This window comes from Panthera pardus, unplaced genomic scaffold, assembly GCF_024362965.1.
Source record: "Panthera pardus isolate Hobbes unplaced genomic scaffold, ASM2436296v1 HiC_scaffold_13, whole genome shotgun sequence".
In the NCBI taxonomy this organism is placed as follows: Eukaryota; Metazoa; Chordata; class Mammalia; order Carnivora; family Felidae; genus Panthera; species Panthera pardus.
Window position 1 is genome coordinate 173991731 of NW_026526688.1, and position 25551 is coordinate 174017281.

At 38.3% G+C, this 25551-nt stretch overlaps 1 long non-coding RNA gene across 1 annotated transcript in view; it reads left to right on the forward strand.

Moving 5' to 3' along the window:
* Positions 1-25551, forward strand: part of LOC109246495 (uncharacterized) — a 55233-nt gene that overhangs the window by 18895 nt on the left and 10787 nt on the right. Inside the window, exons 3-4 of the long non-coding RNA XR_002071368.2 lie at positions 8396-8545; positions 13970-14058. This is a non-coding gene — a long non-coding RNA (uncharacterized LOC109246495). The remainder of the gene's footprint in view (positions 1-8395; positions 8546-13969; positions 14059-25551) is intronic.

The window sequence follows — 25551 nt, forward strand, 5'->3', positions numbered from 1 at the left end:
TTCCATAGGCTGCATTTTCATTCTGGTGATTGTTTTCTTTGCTGTGCAGAAGAGTTTTAGTTTGATAGAGTCTCACCTGTTTATTTTTGCTTTTGTTGTTTTTTCTTTTGGTGTCATATCTAAGAAATCATTGCAAACATTCCTGTCAAGAATTTTATTGGGGCACCTGGGTGGCTCAGTCAGTTAGGCATCCAACTTCAGCTCAGGTCATGACCTCATGGTCCGTGAGTTTGAGCCCTGTGTCGGGCTCTGTGCTGACGGCTTAGAGCCTGAAGCCTGATTTGGATTCTGTGTCTCCCTCTCTCTCTGCCACTCCCCTGCTCATGTTCTGTCTCTCTCTTTCTCAAAAATAAATAAACATAAAAAAAAAGATTTTCTCATATGTTTCCTTCTAGAAGTTTTATATTTTCAGGTCTTACCTTTAAGTTTTTAATGTATATTGAATTGATTTTTGTATAGTATGAGTCCAATTTAAATTCTTTTGTATGTGGATATCCAGTTTTCTCAACACCCGTTATTGAAGAGACTATCCTCTCCCCATTTTATATTCTTGGCACTTTTGTTGAAGATCAATTGAGTGTATACATGTGAATCTATTTCTGGGCTCTCTATTCTGTTCCACTGTTTATATGTCTGTCTTTATGTTAATACCACTTTGTTTTAATTAGCTAAAGAGATACAAAGGTTTAATGCTATGCCCATCAAAATACAAAGGCATTTTTTAACATAAAAATTTTATTATCCTAAAATTCATTGGAATTACAAAAGACCTCAAATAGCCCAAACTATCTTGAGAAAGAAGAACAAAGCTAGAGGCATTAAATTTTCTGACTTTAAAATATATTATAAATCTACACTAATTATAAAAGCATTCCTAAGTTTTAACCTTTACTTACCTCTTCAATTTTTGGGGGCTGTATTGGATTTCTTCATACTGGCATTTCCCAGAATACCAATTATCTATCCTGAGGCTTCACAGAGCTCTTACCTTTTTCTTTTGCTTGGAATGTTTTCACTTTTCCCTCTCCATTCACCTAGTCAATTGTCCATAATCCTTTAGGTCTCTTTTGACATGCTACTTCCTCAAAGAGGCCCTGTTTAACCAGTGTCAGTATCCCTCTCTACCCGACTAATGACTGGTAGATTAATGCTGCATAATGACTCATGCTACCCAAACTACATGCTTTCATATCAGATTGTATTTCCCCTCTCACAATATGTTTTTTTGGTGGAATTATCTATTCAGTGTTTCATTTTCCTGTCAAACCATACAATCTCTGAAGATAGTTTCCATGTCTATCTCATACTCTGTTGTTTAATTAGAACTTTCTACAATGCTGGGCACATAGTACAAAGTCAATATATATTTGTTGATTGAATGCTTTGGAGAATCTATTGGAAGAAAGCCGTGGTATCTCACAGACTATCTACATAAGAAATACAGAAAGTCTCGCTCACTACCAGAAGTAGAAACTATAAAGTCAAGAACCCAGGTCACATCTTTCATTTGTGGCGGCCAAATGGTCTTCTGTCTGCTTTTGCACACTTGCTTTATGTGTTTTTCTTTGCCCTTTACTCTCTCGTCTTACCTGTGTCAAATAAGCCCTAAGTCCACAAGACCTCCATACTGATTGGTCCAATACCAAGTAATAAGTACTTACTAAATCCTATGTTTTCTGTAGTGAGAAAGAAACATTAGTGGATAAATTGGTGGCCCTGTATTCTGAAATTAGTGAAGAACAGTGAGATGTATGCCCTTATTTCTATGACTCCTCCTGAGGTTTTTTTCAGAAGCATTTGAAGGACCTGGGACACTCAGATGAAATATCCAAGGTCGTTTTTGTCTTAAGGTCCCTTTGAGGATCACTCCCATCAGCAACATCTTCCTAATAAGAATGTCCTTGAATATCACAGCAATGAAGAGATGAAAATAATTCACGTAGAAAGTGGGAGACAGAGGACTTAGAAAATTTTCCTATCCTAAGCACTTCACAGACTGTCTTTCCCAGAGCATCGGAGTTTGGTTCCAAAAAAATAGAGCAACAACTCTCATAGTCCCTGAATGCTGACAGAACCACCATTGAATGTGGAAGCCAGCCAACATGAACTCTTCCCCTTGATAAATGGACACCACAGGAAATGATCATCAGTGGAAGAGCTAAGTTGATTTGTTTGATGGCCCTCCATAGACAAAGTTTTATTCGTTTTTTAAACAGAACTAGAAATAGTTTCTTAATTATTATTTTTTTTAAATTTCACTTTAAAGGTTTGCTCCCAGGCATAGGAAAATTGCGTGTCATTGAAGAGCATGTATGGTGGAGCAGATGCATTTATGCCAAGACACATTTGAAGAGGAAAAGTGGGCAAATTATGCAGGGGCATATGGGCTTTGGTGACACACTCAGCCAATTGTCCCTACATCTCAAGAGCGAGACACAGCTTATATTTTGGAACAACTGAAGTCAGACTTCTATTTTGTGGATGTGGATGAACGCTCAAATGTGATACATCAGGCAGCAGAGGCTGCCACTTGGAGCAATCGTGATTTATTTTAGGAAAGCTAAGCCAAGGGAAACCCATAATTTTCTAAGGAAGAGATTTTGCAATCATCTTTAAACTTTCAGATGCTAATTCCTATCTTATTTCTATAACCACCCGCTCTAGAGCATGTTTAATGAAAATAAGAGATGATGGCTGTCATATCTTAAGTGAGCTAAATTTTATCTATGCTGAAAATCACTGTGAAATAATCTCTAATTATAAAGCTGGGAAACAGAACATTTCAGCACATGTGCGTTGAAGTAGGCCCCCAGTTCTTACCACTAGAGCTATCTTGAAAATCTCACATCTGCTAAAAGGGGAAAAGATTGAGCTTCTTCATCAGTATTTTAAATAATCTAAATATTTTGCAATCACCATGAAGTTTGGCCTAAAGACCCATTTTTCTGTGTTGGTGATTAAAAACATTTTATTTTACATGAAAAATGTCTCTGATTAGTATAATATCAAATGAAGAAATTATGTAGCATACCATACATAATTTTACAAATGCTAAATGGATGCTATGTGCCAGGTGTAGTGCTAAATGCCTCAAATGTTATCTGCCTTATGTTTGTTTTCCTGCCAAGATAATGAAACTCTACATGGGATAACCTCAACCAAGAAACTTCCAAAAGATTCAGAAATCTACTTCCAACCTTTAGACAACAACGTAACAGTAAAAGGATTGAGAAAAGAACAGAAAAAAAAAAAAGTTTTTATCTGCTATATAGCTACTTTAAAAAATTTAAAGGGTTAGGTTTTTTATGGATTGGGAAACGTGGTAGTGTTCATTATTTATCCTTGTACTTAAATAACAAGTCATATTATTCTAACTCAAATCATTAATCTATGTATGCTATATACTGCTGGATGCTGAGCTACCCAAGGGAGGTTTCCACACAGAGCTCAACTCATAAACTCACTCCTTCAACTTTTCTGCCCTTTCAACTCAGTAATCCACTTTCAAAATTGCAATTATGAGGCAATATATAGCAAAAATAAAAGGATCCCCGACAATGTCACAAATAATTGTGCCATGTAACACCTGATGGTTTTTTTTTTTTCAGTGAAAAAAAAAATGATTTCTACAGATGTTAAGAGCTATCTTGAAGCTGAATGGACAAATGTTCATCTATACCATGTGGGTAATTCTTTCTAGACTGGTCATGGAATGACCAGCTTTGTGCTGGAATGTGTGTTAAACTTAACATGGTATGCTGATTTCAAAACAACTGTCAGATTTTTCTTTTGTTTAGAGATATACTTCGTGGAAATGTTGCCGTTAGCTTGAAATTCTCACTCAGGTCTCTTAAAAAAGCCTGCCCATAAACTTAAAAAATCCTAACCCACCTCAGGTGTCACTAAATAAAAATACATTTGTCACATTTATCTATGTGGGGGGGGGGGGTGGGAATTAACCAAATTGACTCTTATGAGGTTCTGTTAAGTCTTTTTGAATTGTTATAACAGGCATTAGTGGAATATTGATTAGTAACTAAAAGCCAAAATCGACTTAGTTGATCAAGGAATGACCAAAAAAAAACCAACAACAAAAAACAACAAAAAAGAAACCACCCTGGGAAACGTTGATCTTATTATTTTGCTTTTTTAGGGATATCCTTAAGTCTGGGTCAAATCAATCCATCATCAACAACTCAACTGAATACTTGGTATTCTACCTTGGAACAAGGAAACCCGATCCGTCGATTACTCTAATATTATCTGAGATACACTAAATTACTCTCACTTTAAAATCTGTTAAACAGAGAATGTCAAAATCTTTTATGCTAAGAAGGAATATTCTTAGCTGAAATTTCATGACTGAAATTTGATGAACTTTGTTCATTTCTTGGTGAAATGTTGCCTCTCAGTATATTTCAACGTCTTCTGGCTTAAAGAGTCAACTCTATGCTGCAACTTTTGAACCAGGATGTCTATTTTATATTAAAATGATATGTTTACTATTCTGCACCAGCACTGCAAGGCATGGGAAGGAAATGCACACCCTATTCTAATGCAGGCTGCCTTTAAGAAGCCACCTTAACTGACAATCATATTCCAGTGTATATTTTCATGAAGTCGCTTGGTCAGAAATGTGTTTCATTGTTTACCTACCATTTTAACTTGTCTTTTCAGTATGAACCCTAGGTCACTGAACTGTGAACAACATTTAATTATAGGCTCAATTCTTCATTGAAAATGACAGGATCTTATATATATATATATTTGTCAAATTGACTATTATGTGAAAATGAAGATTGAATATAAATCTGGAAGCTCTACAATAATTACCTAATAAAAAATGCCCAGCCTTTTCACTTAGAATAGTAAGTCCTTAAAAATCCCAAGATGTGATTCTATGGTATTTTCCAATGTCAGTCAATCAATAATTTCTTAAGTACCCACTGTATGCTTATGTTTTTTTGTATAACAGATTTCAATATTTTCATCTAAGATGAGGAGACAAAAGCCCAGAGAACCATTTGTCATAATCACATTTTTTTAATAAGAAAAATAAGGCTATGTCTTCAATCTTCAACTCCCAACTAAACTAATTTAATTTGTATTTATATTGATCTGAGGGTTTTGTTCTAGCTCCTTGATGCTCGAAGCTGGTCTGCAGCCCAGATATACACCTGTCATCTAGAGTTTGTTGGAAATACTTGTAAACCACCTATCTGATGAGAAGTTAATGTACAAAATATATAATGAGCTTATACAACTCAATAGCAAAAACCCAAAATAATCTGATTGAAAAATGGGCAGAGGGCCTGAATAGACATTTTTTCCAAAGGAGGCATGAAAATCACCAACGGGTACATGAAAAGGTGCTTGACATCACTAATCATGAGGGAAGTGCAAATCAAACTGAGACATCCCCTCCTACCTGTTTGGATATCTATTATCAAAAAGACAAGAGATAACAAGAACTGGGGGAGAATGTGGAGAATAGGGAGCCCTTGTGCACTGTTGATGAGAGCGTAAATTGCTATAGCTACTATGGAAATTAGTATGGAGGTTCCTCAAAAATGTAAAAAGAGGCCCACCACATGATCTAGCAATTGCACATCTGAGAATATACCTGAAGGAAATGAAATCACTATCTTGAAGAGATGTCTGCAACCCCATAGTCACTGCAGCGTCACTCACAATAGCCAAGACACGGAAACGACCTACGTGTCTATCAATGGGTGAATGGATAAAGAAGTTGTGTTATATGCATATATGAAATAAGTCAGACAGAGAAGGACAAGTACTGTGTGATCTCGCTTTCATGTAGAACCTAAAAATGTCAAATTCATAGAAGGGGAGAGAGAGCGGAACACTGATTGCTGGGGCTGGGGGGTAGGGGTAATGGGGAGATGTTGATCAAAGGGCACAGACTTCCAATTAGAAGATGAATAAGTTCTGGGAATCTAATGTACTGCATGGTGACAACAGTTAAAAATGCTATTATATACTCAAAAAGTATTGTTAACTAACTTGGATTTAAATTAAAAAAAAAGAAAACAGAAAAAAATCAGAAAAAAAATCATTTGAATAAACTGTGGATGAAAATTTTCCATATTTGATGAAAATTATAGAAGCACAGATCCAAGAATCTCAAAAACCCCAAGCAGAAGAAACAAAGAAAACCACATCAAAGCACATCATAATCAAATTGCTCAAAACTAATGACAAGACAAATACCATCTGATTTCACTCAGATGTGGAATTTAAGAAACGAAACAAATGAGCAAAGGGGAAGAAAAGAGAGGGGGGTGCAAACTAAGAAACAGACTCTTAACTAGAGGGAACAAACTGATGGTTATCAGAGGGGAAGTGGGTGGGGGGATGGGTGAAATCAGTGATGTGGGTTAAGGAGGGCACTTGTGATGAGCACCAGGTGTTGCATGGACGTGGTGAATCACTATATTATACACCTGAAACTAATATTACACTGTATATTAACAAAAAAAAAAGTGTTAAGAGAGTAAATCAATTATTTATTTATTTAATTTATTTAATTTATTTAAATTCAAGTTAGTTAACATATATGTAGTATCAGTTTCAGGACTACAACTTAGTGATTCATCACTTACATGTAACACCCAGTGTTCATCCCAACAAATACCCTCCTTGATGGCCATCGCCCATCTAGCCCATCCCCCCTGCCGCCTCCCCTCCAGCAACCCTCAGTTTGTTCTCTGTATTTAAGAGTCTTTTATGGGTTGCCTCCCTTGAAAAGAGTAAATCTTATTTTTTTAATGTCTATTTATTTTTTGAGAGAGGGAAAAAGAGAGCACATGTGGAGAAGGGGCAGAGAGAGAGGGGGACTGAGGATTTGAAGCAGGCTCCACACTGACAGCAGGGAGCCCGATGCAGGAGTTTGAACTCGTGGACTGCGAGATCATGACCTGAGCCGAAGCTGGAAGCTTAACTGACTGAGCCACCCAGGTGCCCTGGGTGTTCTAACCACCACACACATGCACACACATACACACAATTACACACAAAGGTAATTATGTGAAGTGGTGAAGATGTTAACTAACCCTGTCGTGGTAATCATTCCACAGTATATACGTGTATCATATTACATTGTTCACCTTAAAGTTACACAATGTTATATATGAATTATAGCTCAATAAAGCCAGAAAAAAAAGAGACACCATATCTCAGGCCCCACCCTGACCTGTTGAATCCTAATCTGCATTTTATATGATTACCAGGTGATTGATAAATTTGAGAGTGACTGATACACATTGTACCAGGAAATTAGAAGTTTTAAAATATAATTTTAATATTGGACGAAAGGGCTATTAAGATATAACTAATAACGTGATTAAACTATTCAGTGGCTGAAGAATGAATTATTCATTGTTATTAATTATTGGTTTATAAATAGATTGAGGTTTTTGCTTTGTTTGCTGATGAGCACTATTTACATGACAATGGAATAACTCCTTAAGGATTAAGAAATTAAGACATTTTTATATAATACTAAATAATTAGTTCGGATGACTTACTGTCTGAATTAAATATTTATTTTGGAGGGATGTATGTGAGCTTAAATGTTATGTCTCAATGCTTTTGTGTACAGACATGGTGGATACCATTGTTTCAATTCTATAGGTGAAGAAAATAAGCCAAAGAATTTAAGCAATCACATAGCAGGTTGGACACATTCTACCAGCTTAACATCCGCAGTGGAAAAAGGAACACTTGCCCGTCTTAGCGGATGGGGCAGAAAATCCTGGAGAGTACTTTCTCTGCCCCATTTTGAGTCACTTTGGCCAGAGGAATAGGATAAACGCTTGGACAGGGCTGGGTCATGTGACCACTCCTGTGGCCAAGAGGAGAGGAATAAAGAAATAATAGGATTCAGGGCATACAAAGTGGGAGGAAGAGGTTGCCCCTGGAAAGAGAGCTTCTGGTTGTAGAAGGCTAAACAAAAATCAGTATAGATGGTAAGTGTGTGAACTGCACCATGATCATACACTGAGGCCTTTTGATTTCTTTTCAATTACCCTTTACTGAAGCATTGAAAGAGTAGTTTTCATTTGGTTGTGGTGATGAGATGCATCACTATTGAAATCTCCTGGAAGAATATGTAAGCACACGCTCACCAGCATAAAGCCCTAGACTGATATAGTAAGAATCTTGGATGAGAGTGGGTGGGACAATATACGTGTAGGATCCCAGGTTTCAAGAGGTGTCTGTTTGCACTTAGGTATTTTAATTTATTCAAAATGTTTTCTGAATTGCATTTTAATTGGACAGTGATAAGTGATTAGGTAGTGTAAGGCTTCTTGGTTTTAAAAATGTTGTCTTTTTATTTCAAAGAAAATGAGTATGTGTCATATTTCTTCTTTAGGTAACCGCACCTGTGGAAAGTCCACCGGTTCATTTTGAGAATTCGTGTTAGTATTCATGCAGCAGCTGGGGCCTTACCTGAGAAGAGATAAATAGCCCCCAAGCATTTGCCTTGTAAAACCTTGCAAACAGCCCATCATTAAAACTCAAAGTAAATGTTTGCCACGTTTCTTTAATGCTCCCAGTATGTGTGATGACCAACATCAATGATTAAAATGAGAATTATCAATCTTGAGGTTATTAATTACTGATGTCTTTTAGCCCCATTAATAGGAATAAGTGTGAGAAAAATATCAATCAATGCTATCTTGCTTAAGTAATCTTTTCACTGCATGCATCTGAAGGTTAGGCTGTCGAAAGTCTTCAAGCCCTTACCAAAGTCCTCAACCTCTCAATAAACATGTATTAATGCATTCTTTATCTCTTCCTTGAGTGTCCCTCAATTCTAAGGTATTTTTCACTTTTGGATCTTTATCGTAAAGTGTTTTATTTAAATCTCTCTTTTCTAGTCTTTACAGGTGATAGCTACCAATCATCTCCAAATCAATTGCTCATTTCTTTCAATGTAACATGATTAATGATACCTCCAGTTCTTTGGCAATGACTATATCTGCAATAATAGAATGTTGCTTATTCTTGTTTGAAATTCCCTTGCCCTTTCTAATATCTGCCCTTCTATAACCTTTTCCTTTTTCAACAGGGTGCGTGACGAGATACCAATCTCTAACCATTTAGTTCATAGAAAAATCCCCTGAAGTCTTTTGAACCGGAGTTCTTTTTAACCCAAACACTGAAAGCCTCTTCTGTGTAGTACAAATCTTTCTTCATCTTCTAAAAGTCACTTCAAAAGGTGTTTCATTTTTCTAGAAAACTAGTAAACCTCATTATACTCAGATGCCATCTTGTTCAAAGCTTTTAATACTTTGTTTAAGGCATGTTACCACTGTGCTAGGGAAAGGCTTACCTCATGTAAAGATATTTACAGCATCTGAGTAGACCGTGTAATCCAATCACCTTGCTCAGTGTAGCCAGAATGTGAAAAAAAAAAAACAAAAACAAAAAAACACTCAAATTAAGCTGCTCTCTTTCTATTCCTTGACTGTAACTACTTTCAACCTCATACCTTTTGAAAACCAAAACCAACTATTAAAATTAAGTCATGTAGAAATAATTCCTTCTTTCCCAAGTTCCTAATAAAAACTGAAATTGAATTTTATTGATGGCCCTCAAATTAAGCTCTCTGTGGTTTCATTCTCAACATTAGCAACAAAACGACTGTTAAAAACGAAATCAAAATCCAAGATTCTGCTCTTAATCTTGCGTTGCTAAATTTAAGAAGCTTTATGTGTCATGGACATGAAATATGCCTGTGTATTCATGAGATATTTTAAGCCTAAAGGCAAGCCATCTGTCCACCTTTGTGTCTCCCTACTCTTCATGCTACTCTCCTTCCCACCCTTAGTATCTCTTCCTTTTACTTTTAAAGCAACAGACGGGTTTCAGAAAAAATACACACATGAGCTCATTTGTTGGCAAAAACTATGTGTGTATCGTTTATGTTTATACGATGTCTATTTCTGTTTACATACCCATATATCGATTTGGATACACAGAAAAAGCACTGGAAGAGATTCACCAGGTTATTTACATGAGGAGGAATGGGATGAGTTGGTGTGGAGGACAGGGTATAAAGACAGACTTTCCTGCACGTGTTTCATTTTCCATATTTCAGTAAAAACATACTTACGTTTAACTTGTGTGAACATTTTACAAAGTTAAATGCGCTTTCAAACTATTGCTTGATACTGATAAAGAACTGGGGGCATGGGCAAAATCCCAGTTCCTTGGTCATTGACATCCTACCCTGCCAAGCATTGAAGTGAAAAGAAGTGATTTTTAATAAGATAGAACAAACAACAGAAAACAGAGAAGGTGAGGAAGTTGAAGAATGGAAAGGAGCCGCGGCTTTGGTAGCAAGAATTCATGGGAGATTTTCAAGAACATAATTTCATCAGAGTAGAAAGCAAGAGTAGAAATCAGAAGTTGGAGTAAGCTGGGGGACTGGAGGAAGTGTGCGAAATTTTTCCAGCCAAGTGTGAGCTACCTGTTTTAAGACATTGACACTTTAGGAAATGAGAGAAGCAGAATCAGCCCAAAAGAATAATGGAGCAGGAATGATTTTTATCATATTGGGGTCTGAGGGGGATAAGAATATAGTCAAAGTCTTATGGAAATATAAGAATTTGGGTATTTGATGTAATAAACTCCAGGAGGAGGTCTTGAGATGACACAGGAAAAGTTTTACAACATGACTATTGAAAAATATGCAATGATGGCCAATTCTATTGAGAGACTGGCATCTTTACCCAGTAAAAATTTTGGCCAAGTAAACACTGGTCTTTTTTTTTAAGTTTATTTATTTTGAGAAAGAGGGAGAAAGAGAGTATGAGTGGGGGAGGGACAGAGAGAGAGGGAGAGAATCCTAAACAGGCTTTGCATTGTCAGCGTGGAGCTCAACGTGGGGCTTAAACTCACAAACTGTGAGATCATGACCTGAGCTGAAAACGAGAGTTGGCCCCTCAACCGAATGAGCCACCCAGGCACCCCAACGCTGGCCTTTTTTTTTTTTAACAAAGAAAAGAACTATAGCCAGATGTTTTGGTCTCAAAGAACTCCGTTAAGAGAGAAGGGCCACAATAATGACGTTTTACTTAAGCACTTCATTTGTGTCTACTTCAGCAATAACACAGCGATGATCAGACCCTCCAACAAATCCTTGCAACCTAGTTAGCTTTTCTGTTCCTCCTGGCATGTGATGCTGAAACCTCATGGGGAGAACTGTGCTACTTTTTAATAAAAACTATCTGGACAGCATTTAACTGGAGCATTAACCTGTTTTGGAGAACGATAGATCTGCTGACACTTGCATGTCTCTGGCAATTAAATGACCAGAAGAAAAATACAAGTGACACTTCTAAATTTAGAGAGTGAAGATAGATTAATTAAGGCCCCAAGTAGATACACTCATGTAAAATCATATAATATGTGTAATGAACTTGTAGGGTATCTACAAGATGCAAGGCGCTATGTTGAGTATCAAGGTAAATAAAAGCAGCTTATGTATTTGAGGAAGATGAACATCTTTTTAATATATTTAGGGTTATATATTTAAATTTGTAAAAATGTCTCTTAGAACTATAAAAGTACATTATAATCCTCCTATAAGAGTTTTACATGACCATTAAGCCTTGGAAAATACAGCAATGTATCAAATGGAGAATTAAAATCACTTTTAATCCCTCTACCACTCAGAAATGGTGCTATTCATACTTTGGTGTATTTACTTAGTCTCTTTTCCCCATCCATTGCCTTCTACCTGGCCAATAGCCTAGTATCTCCACTGGTTGGAGCCCTCAGAGTAGAATTACTGGATCAAAGGGTAGAGGTTTAAGACTCTTGAGATGTATTACTTAGTTGATGTCAAGAAAGGTTGATTCAGCTCATGTGCACTTGCCTGCATTAAGTGTATATATCTCTTAAAAATCTTCAGCATCTAGTGTGGACAAAACGTGCAATTTCATTGTTTTAATTTTCATTTTATTTATTTGAATAACCAACATTCATTGAAAAATCACCACGTGCTGAGTGCCAATCTGAGTGCCCCTCTTTAGACATACATGTGAATATGACAGTCTCTGTCCTCAAGAAGCCCAATATGGAGGACAGCGCTCACATAGGAGGTGGCTCGAAAAATAAATGCTTTGATGAGGCATTGTGTACACCCCATGTAGTGGGAGCAAAAACGAAGGGGTATTTAACTTTCCGTGGAGTGATGGGCTGAGTCGATTTTTATTTTTCTCATGGAGGATGAAAAGTGAACTGAAGCTGTAAACACCCTTTAATTTGAATACAAGTCTATGAAAGAAGGTTATCATTTCCATTTTACAGATGAAGAGACAAAGTTAAAGAGGTAATTATTTACTTTGGGTGACAGATTCAGCAAACAACAGAGAGAAAATTAGAATGTATGTCTGTCTTACATCAGAACCCCAGCATTTTATATCCTTCCTACATTGCTTCTCTGTATCTCCCAAGAAGATATTTGTTATATACCCCTTTTTTGTTAAGGTATTTAAGATCTCTATCTCTATCATCTATCTATCTATCTATCTATCTATCTATCATCATCATCATCTATCTATCTATCTTTCTATCTATCATCTATCCATCCATCCATCCATCCATCCATACACATCTTTTGTTTGTTTGTTTAACCTGGGAATCCTGGCCTACTTCAGAGATCAATTTGACTTTCTAGTCCTGTTCCTGCTCAGATGCTCGAAGCACTGAGGGAGCTCGAAGCTCAGGCCGAATGGTACACAGAGGCCACCAAGAGCCACCTGCTCTTGTTTCAGCGGAGGAGGCTGAGGCTCAGAGAAGGGGGCACCATAGTCACTTGTGGTGGAGAGAACACAAACACTGACATTTCTGATTTCTGCTCCACTGGCCTGCCTCCATACCACACTGTCCTTGGTGTTTACAGTTTGGTTCAACAAAATATGAGGTTTGGACCCAAATCAAGTGCAATTTAAAATTTGTGGGTCAGGATCCATTTTTGTTCAACTTCTCGCTCTTTGTTGGCTGAACCGTTCAGAGGTATTTAGACAGTCTGCTCTGCTCCTTCCCGTAGGGATGAGGAAGGGGAAATACTGAACATTTAAGTACCTCCTCACTATATGCCAGACACTTATGTACTTTACACCATGCAGTCCTCACAACTCCTTCATGTATCTATTATAAGCTCCAAGTCACAGATGGGAGCATAGGGGGAAATGTACAGGGAGTTTAAGGAACCTAAATTGCTCAGCGTAGAAGTAGAAGTGGGAGAATTGGGACTTGGTCTGTTTGACACCAAAGACTATGCCCTTTTCACGGAATCCCACAGCTTCCGAACCCTTATCCAAAACTGATGAAATCTTGCATATTGGGCATATACGTTATGATCTGGTGGTAAATACTAAGTTCTACTTCATTTTCTGCTGCCCCTAAATCTAAATGCCTGCCCCTGTCACCTTAGCTCCAAGCATCTGGAACTTCTTTCAGTTCCTGGAATGAGTCACTGGATCGCTTGCTTGGGACTGAGCAAGAGACGGTGCAGGGTTCTAAGGGAATTGTAGGAATTCTAGGGCCAGACTTTTTGGATGCAAGTCTATTTTCAACTACTTACTACCAACATTGTTTCGGGCAAGATCTATAAACTCAATGTTCCTTAGTTTTTCTATCTGGAAAATGCGATTGATAATACCTCACTGGGTTGTTCTGATGATGAAATGAAATCATGTATGTAAAGCACTTCAGCGTAAGACCACACATATTGCAAACGTACAGTAAATGGCAGTGATTTTCGCCGTTGCCTCTGCAGTATCCACGTTCTGTTGATCTGGAGCATGCTTTGTTCTTAAATCCATTTGTCTAGCTAATTTCTATACATTCTTCAGGTCTCAGTTTCAGAGCCAATTCTCCAGAGAAGCGTTCCCTGACCGTCTAACACTGTTTCTTCCATATAGTCATACAGGAGCCTGTATTTCTCTATCAATGAACATAAATACACTGCATTAAAATGAACTCTTGCTATACTCCTCACCAAACTCCAAGTTCTCTGAGGTGAGGACTGAATCTTTCTTGTTCACCATTTTCCCTCCTTCACCAAGTTCAAGGTCAGACCCAGAGTAGGTAGGCATGTTCCTGGGTAAGTAATGGAATTGCACGCTTGCTTGTATTTTACCAGTGGACTTGGGGAAATGTTCCCTCTCAGGGGAGATGAACGGGCATGAAGAGTGACAGAAAAGATGTTTTGGTTTTCTCGCCTTCCTGAAGGCACAGCTGTTAGGCTGGGCCAAGCTGCCTGGTTGTGAATCACACAGAATTTCGGGGCTACAGGATTAATTTATAATTGTGTACAATTGTGCGGTTGTGAGGTTCAGTAGTGAGCAATTCAAGGAGTGAAAACATAAAGGAAACAAATGGCTCCAGAGGCATACACTGAGATAAAACAGGGAAGAAAAAAAGAAGACATCACCTGGAAAGTGATCAACAGTAGTTGAAGCTGTTGTAATGGCTTCCGCCGCTGGCTGGGAAATCCTTGCAGATTCAGTCAGTCGCTTGGAACACTCAGATGCCTCCCTTTTCTCTCCGTATGTGGAGCCACTGTCACTATATTGATAGGTAGTGAATTAGCTCTCTATTGCTGCTGTAACAAATCACCTCATACTTGGTGGCTTAAACAATGCACATACACTCTCTCATAGTTCTATAGGTCAAAAGTCCAACGTGCGTCTTCTAGGCTAAAATTCAGGGCTGAGTCCTGTCTAGAGGCTCTAGATGGAAATCCATTTCTTTGGCTCTTCCACCTTCTAGAAGCCTGCCCACGTTCCTTGGCTCGTGGCCCCCTTCTTCCATCCTCAATGTCAGCAAGAACAGATGGAGTGCTTCTCATATTGTTATATCTCTGCATATGTGCAGCCTGTGAAGTTTCTCTGCTCTTAAGAATTCATATGGATGCGTTGGATATACCTGCATAATTCAAGAAAACCACTTCACCTCAAGGTCCTTAACTGTAATCCTGTGTGCACAGTTTCTTTTGCCATGTAAAGCAACACAGTCCCAAGTTCTGAGGATGGGGAGTGGACATCTTTGGGGTCCGTCATTCTGCCACTACAGTTAGTTCCATGCCTTTTTAAAACCTCATTGAGGCTGTCCCCAGATACATCATTGGAAACACCCTCTTGTGCTTGGCACAGTTTAGGGGGTGATAGGGAGGTACGCGCTGCCTATATTCTCTTTCCATGACGGGGAACCCATCCCTCCAGCTCCTGGGAATGATCATGGTGACTTCATGCAGCTTGGTCTTTTTTGGGAATTGTCATCTGTTGAAGATCATCATCGCACGTAAAGTCACTGTGCCTTCTGAGGGACAGCCTGCGTCTAGTGACTTGCCATTGGGGGAGTTACGAAAGCCCAGCTCCTCGGCCTTAATGTGGGGGCAACTCTGAGGTCATTTGAGCTTCAGCCCCACCCCTGCCGTGATTCACTGTGACTTCATTTCAGTCACTTCAGTGTCCCCTTGTATTCAAATCCACTGCCTTCATTTCCCTACAGGGGTTGATCCCAGGAACACTTCCCAGTAAACCGGCTGCAAATCACCCGTTCAGAGCTGGTTTCCTGGGAACCATCTGCAATATACCCTGATAGAAGATGTGTGGATTCCTGCAAGCATTTGGAGCTTTCCTAATTCTGAGTACAAATAGGAATGAAAAGAGCTTTCAACAGTGCACTCTCATCAATGAAGCGAAGATTGCCTCCCAGGTTTGCACCCACTAACATCTTAATACCCATGCGTCTTAAATGCGGTCAGTCCTCATTATTTGCAGAAACCCTGCTTGCACACTTGTCTTCTCCCTGAAATTTGTTGTAACCTCCAAGCCAGGGCTCCCAGCACTTTCAGGCTTTCCAGATATGTGCAGAGTGATGAAAACTTTGAGTTGTCTGACACAGACGTTCCCAGCTGAGGTTGAACAAGGTGACATTCTGCCTTCGTGTTCCAGCTCTCGCACTGAAAACAAATGTCCTTTTCATGGTGTATTTAGTTTAGTTGTTTTTTTCTTGTTTTGTTTTGTTTTTTTGCACATTTTGTCTTTTCTTTTTGTTGGTGATTTTGCTGTTTAAAGTGGCCCCCAAGCACAGTGCTGAAATACTGTCTAGTGTTCCTATGCTAGGGAGAAGCCTGTGATGTGCCTCTTGGAGAAAATACTTGTGTTAGATGAGCTTCCCTCAGGCAGAGTTATAGTGCTATTGGCTGTGATTATTGAAGTAACAACGTATATTGAATAATGTCTTTAAACAGAAACATACATAAAGCAAGTTTATGTGTTAATCGACTGATGAAAGTGTTATGACCAGAGGCATATAGGAACTTAGCCCGTATTTCCCCAAGAAGTAATGGTTCAGTATTTGCTAATTCAGTGTTCATGGTGACTTTATAGAACATAATCACCCTGAATAATAAGAATCAAGGGCACCTGGGTGGCTCAGTCGGTTAAGCGGCCGACTTTGGCTCAGGTCATGATCTCGCAGTCTGTGAGTTCGAGCCCCGCGTCGGGCTCTGTGCTGACAGCTCAGAGCCTGGAGCCTGTTTCAGATTCTGTGTCTCCCTCTCTCTGACCCTCCGCCGTTCATGCTCTGTCTCTCTCTGTCTCAAAAATAAATAAACGTTAAAAAAAAAAAGAATCAACTACACGTATAAATGTATTTTTCCCCTCACCAAACTAGCAGGTACCTTGAATTGCTTGTTTTGTTGTCCTGTACTTTCTGGAGGTCGTAGGTGTCCTGAATGAATGTTGTAAGCTTGCATGCCTAGAATTATGGGAAAAAGAAATCCTCTTACATGCCACATTCTATTCTGTTCCATACTCCTCCTCTAACCCCATTTGTGACCCAAAGGAATGAGATGATTATGGAACCTTTCTTTGCAGACACCTATTACACCTTGGGAAAGAGAACCCAAGTTCATAGGTGATGCCCTGAGCAGCTTATGGTTGGCGGTCTCTGTGGAGTACTTCAGTACCCTTGCTGTCTCACCTGTCACATCTCCAGGGGTTCAGGGCCTTCAGCAGCCAAGGCCATGCCCTTATCGCTCTTGACTACACGAGGAAAACTTCTGTGTCTTCCTGTGCCACAGTGGAAAGCAGAAGGACTCTATCAGACTGCTTTAGGTGTCTCTGCCCGACTGTGTTTTGTGGCCATTTTCATTGGCCTGTTCCCCAGTGATGGGGAGCAAAGGTGTCTTTTCTTTACCTGCAAGGCCAGGTACAGATTCCAAACCTTTGCTTTCAATTCTCCAAAGCTGCATCCTCATAAAAATGAGGATTTAATGAATCTGAGACTCCCAGTGCATATTATGTGTAATTGGAATGACAGACCTGCGATTTGCATAAATTTTTGAGAGGCTCACTTGCTTCTGGACCTCAGGTGAGAGGTAAGACACAAGATCCTTAACAGGGACACACTGAAGTAGCTTTCCTCTTTCCCCTGGCAACTCCTCCCCCACTAGTTTATAGAATTCAGAGGACAAGGTTACCCTGGCCTTTATCTATTCTCCCAAATGCATTTTTTTATGACATAAACTTTATGTCTTGAATCCTTCAGGGCTTCACTTTGATTCTCAAAACATCTTTTCTTTCAAACTAGTGCCTCTGCCGTAAATTTCAAGAGACTGTAGATTATTCAAAAATCACAGAAATGACTCCCTTGTGATCTTTGTTCAGCTGGTAGAATCTACCCTGTGGCGAGGGAAATATCAATCTAGTTTGAATGGGGAAGGATCAGGTACCCCAAGACAGTGCCTTAAGAACAGATTGGGGATGTATGAGAAACACTTATTCATATCGTAGACTATTATCCAGATACACGTGCTTTGATTACACATGTACCTTATATATAGAAGTTTTTATCATGGAAAAGTCTTAGAACATGTTATACTTCCTTCTATGTTTGTATTCTCTCTTTCATATCATATACACAATTCACATTTTCTCACAAGAAATAAATATTTGATGATGAGTTATTTATGTAATGGACCAAAGGTTTCTAAATATGCAAATATCCATCGAGGTCACCTGCCTTCTGCTGTTTTGCAGCATGCTAAATAAATTGAACCATCCATCATTATATGACTCTACTTGGGGAAGATTAAACAAGACAAAACATTCATTTCTTTTCATTTCTTTTATCTTTTTGCCTGCTTTCTTTCATGTCCCATCTCTTGATGAAGCATTGAATTCTAGCAGCACATTCTTGTCTCCAAAAACAGAGGCTTTTTTTTTTTTAATTGTGAAAAGGCTTAATGAGAAGTGACAACCTCCTTCCTTATCATGGTTTAATTTTTAAACTATCTGAAGTCTGCTAATTAATTTCTTTCCAACGTGAGTTTCATCCTTAGCATTTTATTGATTTATGGATTAATCAACTGCAACATTCCTATTGAAAGCAAATGTAGCATCAATTAAAATAATTTTTTCTTGTGGGAGCTTAGCTTCCAATGCTCTCACCCATAACCGAATTTCCAAGACACAGAACACAAATATTTGAATGGTTTTTTGGGAAGTAACATGTACTTCCCAGAGCATGTGTTCCCAATATGTTCTTTTCCAGCGGCTTTCTTTCATTTTCACTTCCCCCTTTGCCAGGGTAGACTTAACATTTGTCACCATAAAGATGCTCTCACTCCTTTGCTCCTTTTTCCTTTTGTCACACTTGACAGCTAAGCCACTACACAGACACACAAAAGTGACACTCAAACAGCTCCTGAAGCAGAGTGCCATAGCCACTGGAAAAGAGAAAAGCAGCCAGTATTAAAACAATGAAACATGAACCATGATATGGTACATGAAGCAGTGGGTTTAGATTTTAAAGCCCCACTCAACCACAACTATCGCAGCTAGAGATGTTGAGAATTCCCCTCCATTAGCCTATTGATATTGAAACAGGTAACCAACTGGGCCAGCGTAACCTTGACTGGGGAACAGATTCAGATGGGTTAGGTCAGGGACAGGAAATTGAGGCGATGAAACAGGAGATGGATATAGAACTAAGTGGAGTCAAGAGTGAACCGTAATGTCAAGTATGGACTTCGGGTGATAATGATGTCAATGTGAGTTCATCAGTTGTCACAAATGTACCGCTCTGGTGGGGAATGTGGGTAATGGGGAAGCTTTACTTGTGTGGGGGCAGAGGGTATATTGGAAATCTCTACCTTCCCCTCAATGTTGCTGTGAACCTAAAACTGCTTTTAAAAATTTATTGACTTTCAATAAAAATTTGAAAAAAGAACCCCCAACTAGATGGACTATTTACTAAATAGTTCTGTCCTGGATCTCCTATATTGTGATGAGTAGGACTTGAAAACTAGGATTAGCGTGTTGCATTAATCTCTCGAGTTTGGAGTTTGCCACATATATTTAGTATACATAAATTTAGCAAAGGATATTCAAACTGCTTACACCTTGCTTATCTCGTTCCATTTTAATGAAGTTTCTGGTTATTTGAGTTATTTCAATGACGTACTCCTGAATCAAATGAACCCTGGATAATTTTGGTGAACATCCCTCAGAAGATTGTTTTCCTTCCTTGACAGTAGCCCTGCAGAGCTGAAAGGAGAAGCATCTTATCTAGGGGTTCCCAGCCTAAACGTCTTCTGGTGCCAGAAGGGAAATAAAGTGAAAAGCTAATATAAGAGAAAAACAAGGGGGAGGTGGTAGGGTCTTGGATGACTGGGTGATGTGTAATCTACCTAAAGACATTCTAATTGCAAAAAGACCCAAAAAACAAAAGACAAAAACAAAAAACCACCACCAACAATAAAAAAGCAATTACATCAAACAAAACCCACTTGTAGACCTTATTTGGCCCACAAAGATCCAGACCATCTTTTTGATATTACAGATGGAGAAATACAGGTCTAGAGAAGTTAAGCTATTTATCAATATGGTGTGGTGTATAAGAACAGACCCTCTAGGGTCCAGTTCTGCCTGCACCACTTACTGGTCATGTGATGACTTGGGCAACTCACTTCATCTTTCTGTGCCTCAGTTGCCTCTTCTGCACTGTGATGATGGCGGTAATTTTCAGTTTGAAGGTGAAATGAACGAAGAGCATTCTTCAAGATGGCTGGCACATTCCTTTTATTTTTTCATCCCTAATTCAGTCCTGCCACCTAGAATGTAGTTCCTACCGTATTGAACCAAAAATCAAGGGCTCCAGCCTAAGAATGGTAGAGTTGTGAAGACCAAGGAGTTTGGGTTGCTGAAATTCCATGGAGTGAAGCTGTCTTGCCAGCCCTAAAAACTGGCTTCCAGACTCCATTTATGGGAGAGACAAACTTCGAACTTGGTTGGTCACTATTGTTTTGGCTTTTCTGTCACTCATAGCAGAATCCTATCTAATACGTAAGTCTTCTCTATCCTGTTACTTCCAACCATCTGTGTGGTTGTTTTATGTGTGTCTTTTCTGCATTATATAACTAGATTTTGTTTTATTTATCCATTCTGATAGTCTCTGTCTTTTAATTGGTATGTTTAATGATTATAATTTGTTTTAATTATACTCCACAGAACATCTTTCGTATCAATGTTTTTCTAGAACAATTTCCTTAACAATGCCTTCTTAAACCATTCCTATTTTGCAATACTATGCCTTCTGGCTGCTGTTTACGTATGAAGAAATTATGTTTACATCCAGTCCAATACTAACATTTTCAACAAATTGACGTATGAGAAAACTCTTGTGTTATATTCTAAATGCAATGAATAGAATTTCAGAATTATTTGGGGACATTTTGATAAGTGCACCAATGTCCACAAAGAGGAAATGTGACTCAGAGTTCCTGGCAATGAGGGAGATCATGCCATTGGATATAAGGCAACTGTGTGCTAACAATCATATTAACTGATCATCAGGAAGCAATGTTTTAAGCATTTCATCACCTATCATTATAATTTGTTACTTATACAAATAAGCTTTTTTTACTTTGTCATAGTTTCATTTTAGAAAATTGAAACTGGGTGAGAATTTTTTTTTAAACTTTTTTTAATGTTTATTTATTTTTGAGAGAGAGAGTGACAGAGCACGAGTGGGGGAGGAGCAGAGGGAGAGGGAGACACAGAATCCGAAACAGGCTCCAGGCTCTGAGCTGTCAGCACAGAGCCCGACGCGGGGCTCAAACCCACAAACAGCGAGATGATGACCTGAGCTGAAGTCGGACGCTTAACCGACTGAGCCACCCAGGCGCCACTGAGAATTTTTAATTGAACTGTACTATTCATATTTTTTTAGCCCTTAAAACAAAGGAGGATAGGCTTCTGGTTAGTGTTTTACATGGAATATCTGCTTTTAAGGACTGATACTGACTTTAGGAGAAAAATGTTTCTATTGGGATATTTTCTACCATCTTCAAATTTTCTGTTGATCATCCCTTCTCTTTTTCATTTCCTTTATTGTTTTCTGTTGCATAATAAATACTTTTATATATTTGTCTTTCCCTTTTATGGCTTGTAAATCATAGATTGCATTTCTATTCTTTTGGTGAATATCTTCCATTTCAAAAACGCATACTAAAAATAATTTTGCATTTTTGTATATCTCTGAGGACACTTTAACTGTTCGTTTAACACTTGCTAACATGTGATATTGTTTTCTATTGTTTTTCTTTTTAATACAAAAAGTGAGAATTCAAAAATTAAATTCACTGGCCTATTTTATTTATTTATTTTTTTTTAATATATGAAATTTACTGTCAACTTGGTTTCCATACAACACCCAGTGCTCATCCCAAAAGGTGCCCTCCTCAATACCCATCACCCACCCTGCCCTCCCTCCCACCCTGCCCTCCCTCCCACCCCCCATCAACCCTCAGTTTGTTCTCAGTTTTTAACAGTCTCTAATGCTTTGTCTCTCTCCCACTCTAACCTCTTTTTTTTTTTTTTTTCCTTCCCCTCCCCCATGGGTTTCTGTTATGTTTCTCAGGATCCACATAAGAGTGAAACCATATGGTATCTGTCTTTCTCTGTATGGCTTATTTCACTTAGCATCACACTCTCCAGTTCCATCCATGTTGCTACAAAAGGCCGTATTTCATTTTTTCTCATTGCCACGTAGTATTCCATTGTGTATATAAACCACAATTTCTTTATCCATTCATCAGTTGATGGACATTTAGGCTCTTTCCATAATTTGGCTATTGTTGAGAGTGCCGCTATAAACATTGGGGTACAGGTGCCCCTATGCATCAGTACTCCTGTATCCCTTGGATAAATTCCTAGCAGTGCTATTGCTGGGTCATAGGGTAGGTCTATTTTTAATTTTCTGAGGAACCTCCACACTGCTTTCCAGAGCGGCTGCACCAATTTGCATTCCCACCAACAGTGCAAGAGGGTTCCTGTTTCTCCACATCCTCTCCAGCATCTATAGTCTCCTGATTTCTTCATTTTGGCCACTCTGACTGGCGTGAGGTGGTATCTGAGTGTGGTTTTGATTTGTATTTCCCTGATAAGGAGCGACGTTGAACATCTTTTCATGTGCCTGTTGGCCATCCGGATGTCTTCTTTAGAGAAGTGTCTATTCATGTTTTCTGCCCATTTCTTCACTGGGTTATTTGTTTTTCGGGTGTGGAGTTTGATGAGCTCTTTATAGATTTTGGATACTAGCCCTTTGTCCGATGTGTCATTTGCAAATATCTTTTCCCATTCCGTTGGTTGCCTTTTAGTTTTGTTGGTTGTTTCCTTTGCTGTGCAGAAGCTTTTTATCTTCATAAGGTCCCAGTAATTCACTTTTGCTTTTAATTCCCTTGCCTTTGGGGATGTTCACTGGCCTATTTTATGAACTCAGTCTTCCCTGGTTCAATTTTGATCCCTGTTCTGGGTCAGATTTATTTATTTATTTATTTATTTATTTATTTATTTATTTATTTTTTAAATTTTTTTTTAACGTTTATTTATTTTTGAGACAGAGAGAGACAGAGCATGAATGGGGGAGGGGCAGAGAGAGAGGGAGACACAGAATCAGAAGCAGGCTCCAGGCTCTGAGCCATCAGCCCAGAGCCCGACGCGGGGCTCGAACTCACGGACCGCGAGATCGTGACCTGAGCTGAAGTCGGACACTTAACCCACTGAGCCACCCAGGCGCCCCAGATTTATTTTTTTTAATAGATCGTCTCCTTCATTATTTCTTTTTATAAAGGTACTTGGCAGGTAAATTCTCTTTGCATGCTGAATATGTCCTTATTTTGCTCTTGCTGTTGAATACTATGAGGTTAGATATAAAATTCAATATTGAGAGTAATTTTCTCTTCATCATGTTGAAGATATTTCTTCTTTGCCTTCCAGGATCTATAGTTGTTCATGAAAAGTCTGTTGTCAATCTGCCTGTCAAATTTTTGTAATTAATCTTGCTTTCCCCTCTGGCACTTTTTAAAATCTCTGTCTTCCCTTCCTCTACCCCTGTTCCCTTGATGTTCTGTAGCTTTGGTAAGAAAAATCTAAGACTAGATATATTTTTATTTGTCTTTTTTTTTAATTATTATTCTTGCTCTGTAATCCTACTGTACTTTTGATTGGGGGACTCATGTCTCCCTTTAGCTGTGAAAATGTCTTTTGTCTTGTTAAACATTGTGGTTTTTTTCTACTCTCTACATTCTCTTCTGGATCTGCCATTAGGTTTAGGTTAGAGTTTCTTGCCTATCCTCCTTCACTCCTAACTCCTGTCATATTTTTTGCACGCATTATAGGTGCACCTTTTTGCACCTTTTGCACCTGTCATCTCTTTTTGATGCATTCTAGGTGAAATTCTTATGAACGCCAATTCACCAATTCACTTTTTGTTTCCCGTTTCGAGTTTATCTTCTCTACTACATATTTAAATTTTTTTCAATGATGATTTTTCAACTCCCAAATTTTCTAATTTTCCCATATCTACTTCTTTTTATTTCATCTATCTCCTTTTCTAGTGAATACCTTTTTGTTCAGTGTTAGTGAATATTATTCCTTTATTTATCTCTTTAAGCGTCTTAGACATAACTAAGGATAATCCAATTTATAAACTAAATGCATTTTGAAGTGAATATGATCCCACATTAATACATGTGTATATATACACACAGATTGAAGAACACAAATATTTGTAAACCTTATCTAAATTGATCAAGTTTTAAGGGTTGATGGAGAGAGGTGGGTGGGAGATAGGTTAGATGGGTGATGGGTACTAAGGAGGGCACTTTTTATGATGAGCACTGGGTAGAGTTTGTAAGTGATAAATCACTGAATTCTACTCCTGAAGCCAATATTGCACTGTATGTGCACTAACTAGAATTTAAATAAAAATTTGAGAAGAGCAAAAAAATAAATCGATCAAGTTCCTCTCCTAGTTTTATGCAGGGCTAATACATGTCTGTATGGCCAGCATCCGTAGCTGTTGATTGTTTCATGCCTGTGCTATGCTAGTTGCCATATGTTTGGAATACCCCTCTGACTTTAGGTATAATAAGAGGATCATAGCATGAATTCTAGTTGCATTTTTTTAAATAACAGGAAGAATCATAACAGTAAAGAAGAAAAAAAACAAGCTGGAGAGAGAAGCACCATAGAATTGCTAGTCACCCATTAAGGACAAATTGACCCAAACTCTGGAATTCATGTCTACCTTGTTAATAATACTCAAAGAGAAAAAGCCTGTGTAGAGCCTTGGCATTTTTCTTCCAGAAGAGGAAATATTACACAGAACCATACAATATTAGAATGGAGAAGGATCACACAGCCCACCAAAAAAAAATGCTCACTCTTTAGAAAGAAAGAAATTAAGAAACAGAAGAGTTAACTTGTCAAGATCTTCTGGCTTGAGAGTGTACAGGGTCCAGGATGTGGTCCCTGTTTGTTCCTTGATGCCCAACCCAATACTCTTTTCCTATTTCATGGTTGCCTTTAATTCCAAGACAACTCTAGCCTCCCCAACATTTTTTTTTAAGATTCTGACATATGCCAGCAAAACTGTTCAAATATCTCAACTTATGCGTATCCTTGCTTCGCCAGATTTTTTGCTAACTTTATCTCACGTGAAAGAACCATGAGAAGTACTTCTTTTTAGCATGTAAACCAGCAAGATCAAGTCCCCAAAAAATGGTTGTTTGGTTTCATATGCTTTAAATAGCAGTGATTTTTTTCAGTATTGTTTTTCACTCAACTCAAAATCGTTTGAAGCATATCGTGCTTGTTTTCTAAAAATATTGAATGCACGTGGTACACACCTTTACACATTTAGTCTCAATATATTCTTATCTAACAAAAGTCCACTTCTAATAAACTGACACCTTAGAAATATAGGTAATGCTTCTTTGCGTGGTATTTTATGCTGCTTTATTAAAATAAAATCTTCCAAGATTAAGTTAGTATTTTGATACTTAAAACGTAAAGAGTACTTCTGTGTATATTCTATATATTGCGTCCATTGCTTTTTAAATATATTTGAGCATACATTTTACTTTTCGAAAGTTAAGACCTCTCAGAATTTATATGGTATCTATTACAATGATTATTGTTAATAATCACTGAGAAT